Source organism: Amphibalanus amphitrite, unplaced genomic scaffold, assembly GCF_019059575.1.
Source record: "Amphibalanus amphitrite isolate SeventyFive unplaced genomic scaffold, NRLGWU_Aamphi_draft 000413F_arrow, whole genome shotgun sequence".
Taxonomy (NCBI): Eukaryota; Metazoa; Arthropoda; class Thecostraca; order Balanomorpha; family Balanidae; genus Amphibalanus; species Amphibalanus amphitrite.
The window spans coordinates 82,259-95,081 of record NW_024881907.1 but is presented as its reverse complement, the minus strand read 5'-3'; positions in this window follow the sequence as shown (position 1 = coordinate 95,081).

Below are 12,823 nucleotides of genomic sequence, written 5' to 3'. Positions count from 1 at the left end.
AACACATAGAGGTGAAGTACGTACCAACTTCTTTTTTTAGCCCGATATCATGCACAACCGGGGAAATTATCCGCTGTTACATTTTATCATGGAGCATGACACTAGCAGACAGCACGAGTGAAAGGGCACCCCTCAGGTCAGTGACAAACTAGCATCGGCGAGAGGTCGCCGTGTAGAATAATACTTGATGTGATGTTGGCGAAGCGCCGGTCACGGGGGGCGCCACTGCGCTGCCGGTGATGGGCCGAAGTGGGGCCACAGTGGCGCTGCCTCGCGGCCACCCGGCGCAGCCGCCAGTCACGTGCATAGGCGACCGGCCGGGAGAGCAGCGTGCCTCTGATGGCTCTTCAGACAGGACTGCATAGGCGGATACCCGCCAACCTGCCCGGCAACAACCCTAATAAAATCCTGCACCTTTCACTCCGTTTCTTTTGAATTCTTTTTCCTTTTCCTTTCATCAGAACAGAACATCAGTCACCCGACTATATAGTTCTCCCCTTCATCGATGACCAGCTGACAAGATCCGTACAGGCGGTGCTGAGGGGCAGGGCAGCGGCCAGCAGGATCTGGGAGTGGCCTGGACGAACGGTATTCGATAACACCATCAAACAGCATCTGGTACGGTCAGCTCTTAAGAGCGATCCACATACAAGGTGCGTGGCGATTACTCATTTGAGTCACCACTGGTCATTAGCTGCACCTCGTCTCTAAAATGAGCAGAGGTGCCATGACTACAAAAAAAATCTAGCGTTTTTAGCATATTCGTTCAAAGCAGAGGGCATATGTGCCTTTTCCCATACCTTATCATGATTGGTAATGGTGAGGTCACATATTTGACCTGACTTCACTTCTCAGATGTAAAATCCCATATTCATGAACTGTTGGCACTTATAATCCCATTCATTACACCAAATTTCAGACTTATAGGAGATAATCTAGAGGAATGACAAGAGTGCAGTTTTTAGAGGCATTAAAACTGAACTTGACATGACATTGTGACCTGACCTCAGGTGACCTGTGCTTGATTTTTATGCACGATGCAAAAGTAATGTACAATAAGATATGCCGCTGCTTTCGTGGCGCTGCGCGTCGAGGTTTTTCTCAACACACGAAAAAACCGGGGGTGTGGCTAAAAACACCCCTACCCATCAAGACGAAACCGGAAACCCGACTCCCTCCCCCACTCAAAAATCCGTGGCGACGCCCCTTTCGTTTGCTTACTTAATTATCCTGTCAGGCAGCGGTGTTTACTTTTGGTGAGCAGAGTACCGATGTGACATGTCTAGAAGATTTTCCCCTCATCCCCGTCCCCTTTCTCTCCCCTATCCTTCAACCTATTAATCCGCGCCGGGCCGGTGCTCCAAGATTCCGCGCCGTGCCAGGGGGTGTCTAAACACCTCCCTTCTAACTCGGCCCCTGGGCCACATAGCGACACGCGGTAAGCGGCAATCCACAGAACGTCCAAAATAAGGACGAAAACGCTTCAGTCATTTTTTTTGGGTCAGGTCAAAGGTCAGGTCACCAGGTCACCAAAGGTAAGATGTTGACTATTTTAACCCGCGACCGCCTGGGGGGGGGGGTCGGATCCGACCCCCCCCCCCTCCGTTTTTCTTAAAAAAACTCATGAACCGCTTGCGCTATCAACTTGAAACTTGGCATACCTTCTTCCCCATCAATTTGACGTCTCCTGTGCAATTTTTAAGAAAAAAATTTCAAATTCTTTTGAGATATATCGATTTTAGTGATGTAACTACATGGCGTTTTCAGTCAAAAAATGGTAAATGTTTAAAAATTCGCCAAAAATCGAGGTTTTAAGCAAATTGCAAATTAAGGACATAAAAAGACGCAGCTGAACGTCTTCTTTAAAATGGCTATCTCGGATTTTCCATACAATGCGTTTTTCACCCCTAAAAATTATAACTATATTTCAAAAAACTATATTTTTTGGAAAACAGCTAATAAAATCCAAAATTTTGAGAATTTCCAAAAAACCGGAATATATATTATAGAGCTCTATTAGAACATTAGATGTCCCAAATTTCAACTTTCTATCTTAATTTTTGACCCCCAAATTGTAAAAAATAGCTCCAAACAGCATAGGGCATGGTGACGTCATAAGCATTTTCGCGAATTAGAGGCACTTCTGAACATCGCATGTGAAAACAAATGGCACCACTAGCTTCCTGGGATAAAGCTCGTCTAGAAAAGTGCATTTTTATGTCAAAAATAAAAAATTGAAAAATTGACCTTTTTTCTCAGCCCTCGTTTAGTTATGTATGGTATAAACGATTTTGTATGCTTTCAATGCACACTTATCACCAGCACAGTGACTTGGGGTCACATATAACCATTATCATCGGATTTGGCGTGAAAAATAAGCCATAAAACATGTGTCGCACGCCCATGTAGCAGAAAGTGAAAACCGTGACCTTTCGTGACCTGACCTGACCTTGACCCGTACTTAGTATGACCCCTATACGCACATGGTACCTTCACTAGGTCTTTGAGGTCATTTTTGGTGAGTTTCGAGCAGCAGCTATCGATTCCGCTGTCCGTAAGCCTAACCCTCGCCCTGGCAGGGCATTTTTCATAACACGGCCTGGCAGGGGGGGGGGGGTCGATGCGACCCCCCCCCCTCGCGATTGGCTCCTATGGCACCTAGAAACACCAAATTTGGTAGGTAGGTGGGCCCTCTAGAGTTCTCGCCCCTGTGCAAATTTGGTTGCTCTAGGTCAATATTTAGGGGGGTTTTGGGGGGTATAAATGTAAAAATTTCGCTAAAAACAGGTCAAAAGTTTTTCGCTTATAACTTTTGATCTAATTAAGATAGAGAAAAAAGAAAAGCACCAGTGAACTCAGAACATCAAGGCGCGTCGAATGATATACTTTTTAGCTTGCTTAAGTGTACTTAAAGTTTTTCTTAAATTTTAAGTAAACTTAAATTTATAAATTAAGTTTAAGTTAACCAAATTGCATCATATCGCATATCATTCGATTCGGCTGATCACCAGGAACACAATGGTGCCATTGTTTAAGCTCTAGCGTCACTATGTGCCAAGTTATTGGCAAAAACGTCATTTGACCTCAGTTGACCTCATTTGACCTGACCCATGGATAAGTACACCAAACAAAGAAGCACCAAGTGACCTGCTGTTATGTACCGTGGTTTCAAAGCACAAAAGTGATAGAACGAAGCGGATATCTCCAGTATTTTCCGAATTTAGTATTTTCCCATAGGCTTAACATTACGACGTAATGACCTCTAACTGACCTCAGGTCAGTGACCTAAAAAAAAGCCGGACTATATGTTATACAACTCGGTGAACTTAGCACATCCTGAAAGTTTGAAGGAAATCAGTCAAAAACTGTGAGTTGGACAGGTGCAAAAAGAAAATTGAAATTTGACCATGACCTTGTACCGGTTTTTCTGACCTGGTGACCTGACCCAAGGTCACCCGGACCTGAAATTTTCAGGTCATATGTAAAAAGGTTGCCCCATAGGCTGTGCCAAATTTGGCGGCGCTGCGCGCCGCCGTTTTTACGCTATCTTCGAAAAACCTTAGGGGGGGTCGCATCGACCCCCCCTGCCAGGGCGAGGGCTAATCATGCAAAACCCCTGAATTTGACCTTTGACCTGACCTTGACCCGAAAGTTGACCTCAATCTTAAAAAATCTTAAGAGTGCTTTGGGAAGGTCTCGTAGAGACCTTTCGAACGCCGCCTCGCGGGGCTCGATACGACCATTGGTTCTCGAGATAACAGGGGGGGTCGGATCCGACCCCCCCCAGGCTGTCGTGGTTACGTAAATAGCCCAGGCGGTGCCGGGTTAACATTTTGGAAACTGCCGACGGCTATCTCGGGAACCGATAGAGCTACAGCGCCAAGGAAAAGTGCATTCGATAGCCCTTTTACAGAGGTTTCTGAATGTTGCCCTCAGATTTGACCTCAGGTCAACGGTTTAGCCTCCAGAGGGCAAAAACTAAAAAAAAACGTTTTTACGAAAAGTTTTTTTTTCGGCAATAACTTTTGACTCAAAAGAGCCATGACATTACTTTTGCCAGCATCGTGTTGCTCTCGTCGAGACGCGTCGAAAGAACTATAATTTGACCTTGAAAGGTCAACTTGAAAATTTGACCTCAGGTCAAGGTCATGACCTGACCGGAAAAGGTCATGTTGCATATCAGTCGATCCGCAACGGCGAGCCGAACACATCTAAGGCGTTTTCAGCGCTCTAGCACGCCTCTTTCAGAAGTTATTAGCGAAAAACTGTTAGATTCTGTTGGTGACCTGAGATGACTTCGGGGACATAACGAGGGGTCACAGTTGCCATTTTCCGGTTCAGTGTGTCAATTTTACCTACATCTTGATGTTTGAGAGTGTCTAGAATAGCGTTCGTGCAAAACAGACGCTTTTCAATTTTCTCCCATTGACTTATAGGTAATGGAGAGGCCGCAAAATTGATCTGACCTTAGGTCACCGATATCAAAATTCCGAGACATACATTTTATAGATAATGTTGCTTTTAATAAATCGCTGAAAGTTTCAAGGCAATTGTTCAGTCGGTGTAGCTATGACGAGCATTCTTATTTTTTTCTGGGGTGAGGTCACTATGCGTGACCTGGTGACCTAGCCTAAGGCGACCTGGGTCTGAAATTTGTACAACATGTGCGGACAAAATGCCCAAACAGGTATGCCAAAAACGGCGGCGCGGAGCGCCAACTACAGCTAAGGCTGAGCTAGACACGATAAATCAGGACACTGATAAACACCGCGCATGAGGGGTGTCCGGACAAATTGCCGAAAGGCGATTTGCCGAATGTCATTTTGCCGAATTCATTTCGCCGAATGTCATTTTGCCGATGTGCTTTTTGCCGACGTGTCAAAAAGTCGAAATGCTAAAAGTCGAAATGCCATTTGCCGACATGCCTTTTTGCCGAAATGCTTATTAGTCGAAATGCTTATTAGTCGAAATGTAAATTTGCCGAAATGCGATTTGCCGAAATGTCGATTAGTCGAAATATCCATTAGTCGAAATGTAACTTTGCAGAAATGTCAATTTGCCGAAATGTCAATTTGCCGAAATGCCAATGTGCCGAAATGACAATTTGCCGAAATGCCAATTTGCCGAAATGCCAATTTGCCGAAATGCCAATTTGCCAAAATGTCAATCTGCCGAATCGGCAGTTTGCCGAAATGTCGATTAGTCGAAATGTAAATTTGCCGAAATGTCGATTAGTTGAAGAAATGTCAATCTGCAAACCTAGGCTAGGTTAGGTGGTAGGGGAAGCCGGCATAGTAAGCTCTTTTTCATTTTTATTACATACCATACGTGCTGTATAACCCGCGCACCGACGGGGGTCTGCGCCAACTTCGCACCGACGGGGGGGGGGCGGATGACCGCCCCCCCTGAGATCTCGAGAACGAAGCAAGATAGCGACAAGCGGTAAACGGCATCGGATACGCACGGCCAAGATCTACATTTTTTACTAAGGTCATTTTCAGCCTTCAGGTCAGGTTAAAGATGACGTCACAGGGGTCGAAAAAGTCAAAATGGCGGCGCTAGATATGGAGAGAGTTTTTCTCGAATAACTTTCGAATTAGTCAAGATAGGAACAAACTAAGGGCATCATCGTGATCCTCTCGTCAATCCGCATCGAATGATATATATGTTGACCTCGAAAGGTCAAGGTCAAAGGTTGACCTCAGGTCACGTGACCTCGAGGTCATCATGTATATCATTCGATGCGTCTTGACGTGCTGAACACAATGAGACCATCCACGCGTCTGTATCTTGTTCCTGTACGGAGTTATTGGCCAAAAACCTTTGGTGACCTTTGATGACGTCACATGACCTCACAGCTGCCCAACAGCAAAACAGACCTCAAGGTAGTGAAGGTTGATCGTATATGAAGTCATGTATGGTATATGGGGCCATTCCGACCCGTTTTAGTGGTAAAAACAGGGAGTTGATTTTTCCCCCATTGACTTATAATGGGGAGGTCGCGAAATTGACCTGACCTTAGGTCACCGATATCAAAATTCCGAGATATACAAATTGTAGCTACTAATGACCTAATAATATCCTGCGACTTTCAAAGGCCTCCGACATCTACTGTAGCTCTGGCACGGTGACAAAGTTGCAAAAAAGTGACTTGAGGTTGGGTCATTCAAAGTGACCTGGTGACCTGACCTTGAAAGGTAGGAGGTTCAAACTTGCACACCATGTGTAAAATTGATGAGGTTATAGTCATACCAAATTTCGCGGCGCTTTCCCGCTATTCGCGAAAAACCTCAGGGGGGCGGATATCCGCCCCCCCCCCCCGTCGGTGCGAGGGATAAAATGTTGATATCCTGTTAGCTAGCTAAGTTCATTGGCCGTGTTTTCCCAAAAATTCGGTTTCGTGGAATAAGTATAAGGTTGAGAAAATCGAGTTTTAAAAAAGTGTTGATTTTTCTGGGGTAAGCCCGGCATAGGGGTAACGCCGGCCACCTCCCCAGCGCTTTACAACGAGTTGATGAAACCATTATGTGTCTTCCAAATATTAACGGAAAGTGAAATATTAAGGTACTGATAAGCTCTGGACATCTTAGAGTTTATGTCACTACTGGTATTTTAGCTAGCGTCTACCACATATACAGTACAGGTCGATGAAAATCGTGATACAAAATTGACAAAAAATGTGTATTTCAAAATTCCTTAAAATTTATTTTTCTTTTACCTTAATGTATCATATTGCATATCATTCGACTCGGCTGATGAAGAAGAACACAACGACACCATTTTTGAAGCTCTAGCTTCATTGTCGGTCGCGTTATCTGCAAAAACGTAGTTTGACCCTAGTTGACCTTAAGTGACATGACTGGCTTTGTCTATGATGACATGTTTATTTCCGAAATTTATCTTTGATCTAGGTATAAACCAAACCTGCTCAGTACCTATTATATCATGGAAAACAGTGGTTTAGTGGCATTGCTCTCGGTTGGGGGTATGCTTGGCCACTCGCCCGGGGTTACCCCAATGTGCTAATTTTTATTTTAGAACAGCGATATTCGAAAAAATGTCATACTTAAGCCAGTCTGCCTCGTCACCCCTCACTACAAACACTTAAACGGTCCTTACATAACATTCGTATAAATATTAGTACTGTATGGTATAACATTAACAGTGCAACATATCTCACTTTTTAGCTAAAAACACTTAAAATATCATTTTTGCGCTATAACTTTAACCCGCGCACCGACGGGGGGGCGGATATCCGCCCCCCTGAGGTTTTTCGCGAATAGCGGGAAAACCGCGGCGCGTAGCGCCGCGAAATTTGGTATGACTATTCCCTCATCAATTTTACACACGGTGTGCAAGTTTGAACCTCCTACCTTTCAAGGTCAGGTCACCAGGTCACTTTGAATGACCCAACCTCAAGTCACTTTTTTGCAACTTTGTCACCGTGCCAGAGCTACGGTAGATGTCAGAGGCCTTTGAAAGTCGCAGGATGTTATTAGGTCATTAGTAGCTACAATTTGTATATCTCGGAATTTTGATATCGGTGACCTAAGGTCAGGTCAATTTCGCGACCTCCCCATTATAAGTCAATGGGGGAAAAATCAACTCCCTGTTTTTACCACTAAAACGGGTCGGAATGGCCCATATACCATACATGACTTCATATACGATCAAACTTCACTACCTTGAGGTCTGTTTTGCTGTTGGGCAGCTGTGAGGTCATGTGACGTCATCAAAGGTCACCAAAGGTTTTTGGCCAATAACTCCGTACAGGAACAAGATACAGACGCGTGGATGGTCTCATTGTGTTCAGCTCGTCAAGACGCATCGAATGATATACATGATGACCTCGAGGTCACGTGACCTGAGGTCAACCTTTGACCTTGACCTTTCGAGGTCAACATATATAGCATTCGATGCGGATTGACGAGAGGATTACGATGATGCCCTTAGTTTGTTCCTATCTTGACTAATTCGAAAGTTATTCGACAAAAACTCTCTCCATATCTAGCGCCGCCATTTTGACTTTTCGACCCCTGTGACGTCATCTTTGACCTGACCTGAAAATGACCTTAGTAAAAATTGTAGATCTTGACCGTGCGTATCCGATGCCGTTTGCCGCTTGTCGCTATCTTACTTCGTTCTCGAGATCTCAGGGGGGGGGGCGGTCATCCGCCCCCCCCCCGTCGGTGCGAAGTTGGCGCAGACCCCCGTCGGTGCGCGGGTTAACAATATGCAACTTTTGTTAGCCTTAACTTTTTTGCTGGCGTTACCTTAGTTGCCACGCTGAAAGGACAAACAGTTGAGCATTTTATTGTGAATAATTTAGCCGGAAACGGGGTGGCCGGGCTTTCCCCGCGCCCGGGCTTCCCCCGGCTTCCCCTACCTATTTGTTTACTTTAGGATCGATCATCAATTTACTTTTAGTGCAATCCCGGATACCCAAGTAAAAAGCAAATCACATGAACTCCTTTGACCTCCTGATTTCATAACTAATAATTATCCATGGCACAAACAAGTTTAAAAGCACCAACACAATATGGAAATAACATCAAATTGCTCGTGGCGAAGCAGTGCAGTGCCGAAGGCAATGCCTTAGGAGAGATTACAGGCAATGGTAAGTTAAATATTTTTAGGTTAAGTGGTTGTGTATCTGATGCACAACTACTTAACCTAAAAATATTTGACTTATCATTGTCTGCAATCTATTCATGTGAGTAACTTCTTCCTTATCCACGGGTAGGCAAAATCAGTAGGTCAGGTTAGGTAAGGTTTGGTTATGTTTTTCTTATATTTTGGTGACATGTAAGCATGTATCACATCAGGATCTAGGAGCTCAAAAAATGGAAGAAGGTGTAAAATTTACCTAACAAAACTGAGTCGGTCCTAAAGCTAATACTTACAGGTTAGGTTAGGTTAGGTTAGGTTAGGTTGGGTAAGCTTCGGCTAATTGGCATTTCGGCAAATTGACATTTCGACTAATTGACTTTTCGGTAAATTGACATTTCGACTAATTAGCATTTCGGCGAATTGACATTTCGACTAATTGACTTTTCAGCAAATTGACATTTCGGCAAATTGACATTTCGGCAAATTGACAATTCGATTAATTGACATTTCGGCAAATTGACATTTTCGACTTATTGCACGTCGGCAAAAAGGCATGTCGGCAAATTGCATTTCGACTTTTAGCACTTCGCCTTTTTGACACGTCGGCAAAATGCATTCGACATATTGACATTCGGCGAATAAGCATTCGGCAAAACGCAGTTCGGCAAATTGTCCTGTAACCAGGCGCACAAAAGCCTCAGCAGGCGACGGGACATAACTGTCTGACTAGAATTTAGCACAAAGCGAATCGAGTCGACCAAACCGTCAACTTCAGTCGGGCTTCTTATAAAGCTGGGGTCGACATGGCCCCTTACAGTATCTAGCACGATCTGAAAAGAACAGTTCACCAGGGTGTACGCGAGGTGCAAGAATGTTCCGTGTAAACGTTCAGGCTCAGTTGCTAACACAGCTAGTTCACGTAGTGCTACATATGTGCTTAAGTCTATGATCATCTCGGAAAATACCCAACAACGCGAAATAACGTCTACCATAATGTAGGTACACTTTTCGGCTGGAAAAATAACATCATAAATAATTAACTGCGTAGTTTTCGGACATATTTGAACAAATGACTGACTTGAACATTTTTGGAGGGAAATTCAACTACAGAAATATCAACGAAAGACAAAACTTGTTTCTGCCAGTATTTTGTCGCCAACTGACAGGTCACCACCTTTCCGATGATCCAGTGTTAATGCCAACGAAGCATTGCTATACCAACGTTTCTATTCGCCCTATTCGCCTTCATGTCACCAGCATGGACGCGGGAACCGTGGGGCAATGGGGGAAAGCTGCCCCCACAACTTGAAGGCTGTGGGGGCGACGCCCCCGCAACTTGAAGGCGTGGGGGCGGCGCCGCCCCCACAACTTTACTGAATGTTTTCGCTGAATATTTTGTTTTTGTTTAAGCTTTGAAACGTAATTTTGGTAATTTTTAAAATGAAGTGGCCCAAATGCGAAAATAAAAATGGGGTGGTTTGGTTTTGGGAACCCAAGCTGCCCTCCCCTCCAAAAAAATGTTAGATAAAGTGGAATGAAGGCAAAGATATGTAAACCGACGAAATTCACCTAGCGTAAAAAAATCATATTTGGTAGCTCTGATGTGGTGGCATTCCTCTCATTTCCATTAAAGTGACCATCCGGCATCTAACATTAGTTTTGAGTTGAGATAGCCAAATTTGGGTCCTAAGCTTGCAATTACCGATTTGGGCACTCACAACGAGAAATGTTTTAATTCGGATATATTTTAGTTCAAAGTCTGCAGTTTTCGAATTTTAACCCGCGCCCCGTAGGGCTACCGGCGGACCCTACCACCCGTAGGGAGGGGGAGGGGGCGTTTCGGCCCCCCTAAGATCTCGGAAATTTACCGGCCGATTTTCAAAATTCAAACGGCGTTCGATAGCCCCACCAGGGAACTACCGTGTGACCAAATTTTGTTGACCTAGGTCAAACCGATGACGTCACAGGTCAGGTCAAATGTCAGATTTTCACCGTTCACAGGCATTTCAAGAAATGTGTTGTGAAATCCCGTAAATTGGTAAGTTATCGAAAACCATCGATGGTACATTGATCGTCAAACATATACTTCGCTAACCAGGTCAGGTCACAGAGGTCAGGTCACTGGGGGTCACAATATGAAAGTGTCGTGTGATACATGTTTTACGGTCCATTTTACATGACAAATGCGATTATGTGGGTCAGGCAGCCTTTGGGGCCAGCTTAGGTCACGTTTTGGTGAAGGTCAGGTCAAGGTCAGGTCAAATTAGGTCAAATTTCAAAGTTGATATTTTGCATAAAATGGGTATCCATTCGATGCAGCTTGTCACGGGGAGTCCAATGGTTGTCTTTGTTTTGCCCTACGTGGTCTAGACTTCCCAAAAATTGAGTTTGAAAATTTGACATCATCATTTTTGAACAGTTTTTTTTTTCGCTATAACTTGGCCAAAAAAACATATATCGATCTGAAATTTGGTATGTAGATAGAAGACGGTAGGTACTATCACATATATTCCGGTTTTTCGAAACTTAAAAAACTTTTTGGATTTTGTTTTGCTAATATCTCCAAAAATTTGCATTTTTGATTTTTGGGGGTCAAAACACAAAAATTTCAAAAATCCGAGATAGCAGTTTTATAGTACTGTCAATTCTACACCTTTTATATTTCGATCATTTTTCTGTATCTTCAAAGCTGTAGGCCTGACAGCTCTTCTCGCGAAGGTCTTTTTTCGGTCGAAAATGGCAGAACATGACGTCATGCTGACATCATTTGTGGCCAACCTATCATAGCCTCTGGATAAAATTTTGGTCACAATGTGTAAAATTGATGCCCAGAGGGGTCCTGAACATTTGGTGGCGATATCTCCAGCCGTTTAGGAGATATTGACGGAAAAGGACAGGGGGGCCGTTTCGGCCCCACCCTACGGGGCGAGGGTTGGGGCTAATGCATTTGAATGCCCCGTTCGACGGCGCAGAGGTAAAGTCCGCAGTTATTTTAATATTTCTTTACGTTTTTTCCAAATTTATTTGATTACGTTATTCGACATTTCGTGAAAAGAAGTGGTCTAAATCCGGAGAGAAAATTTAATTTGGGGTATCTTGGTTTTGTCCCCGCCCCCGGAATCGGTCTCCGCCACAGCCATGACCCTTGCCCTACAACTCCAAACTAGTTCCCGCGTCCCCGGTCACCAGCCAGCGTGACGATGCATGAAGTTTGGTGTATTGCCACCAGTTGCCGTGGATGTCAGTCACATCACGTGCGTCCGTGATGAGCAAAATGGATGTTGCCCTCGCGAAGTCGGGGTTGTCTTGTGTGCTCATGTCTCGCTTGACTTCAGTCGTGCTGTGTTTTTGCCAAGTCATATTGTAACGTGTGGCCCGATGTAGCGAGGGGGAGGGCAAAATTTTTACCACATCCCGGGTTTCTAAAATTTATACTAAGCACAAAGTCAGCCACGCCAAGCTTACATAAGTAGGCACCGTGAACGGGGTTGCTTGGCTGGGTGGCTTAGCCACCTTTCTGGAAAATGTTTTAGATTGGTCTAGTGATATTCTATAAAGCGAGTGATCATTTTTGTTTAACCCTCGCCCGCACATGGTGGGGGGGGGGGGTGCCACCCCCCCCCCCCCCAGGTAGTCTTTCTGCTCTGCACTCAACATTTTTAGAGCTAGAGGCCTCATTTTTCGTAGAGCTGATCCTCTCTCCTTCCTTGATGTCCACTTAAAATTTCAAGTTTCTGTGGTGTTTGGTTTCGGAGATATGACCTTGTATTTCAGGTCATGTCATGACCCAAATGACCAATTCTCAACATCTTGCGTTGACAATGGGCCTTGTGAGCTTTTGACACCCTGATATCGGCCGTTTTTGCCAGTCTTACCTCCCACCTCTCATGGAACATGTTGTTCGACGATGTACAGATGTCAAGGTCAGGGTCAAGGTCAACCTAGGTCATCTAAAATAATTGCGTTTTAGGCAAGCTGAAGTTATTTTTCGTGAAGTTTTTTTTTACTGTATTTTTGGTAAAAGCTTCTCAGATCATGATTTCATGTAATATGGACACATAAACACTGCACACATCAGTATACAAACAGACACACACAGACATACAAACACATATCATTGACCTTGACCTAACTTGACCTGAAATGACCTCAGCAGCAAAAATCTGGTCGGGTAGTGTGACAAAGAGGTTCTAGCTGGCTTGGCACCAGAAAA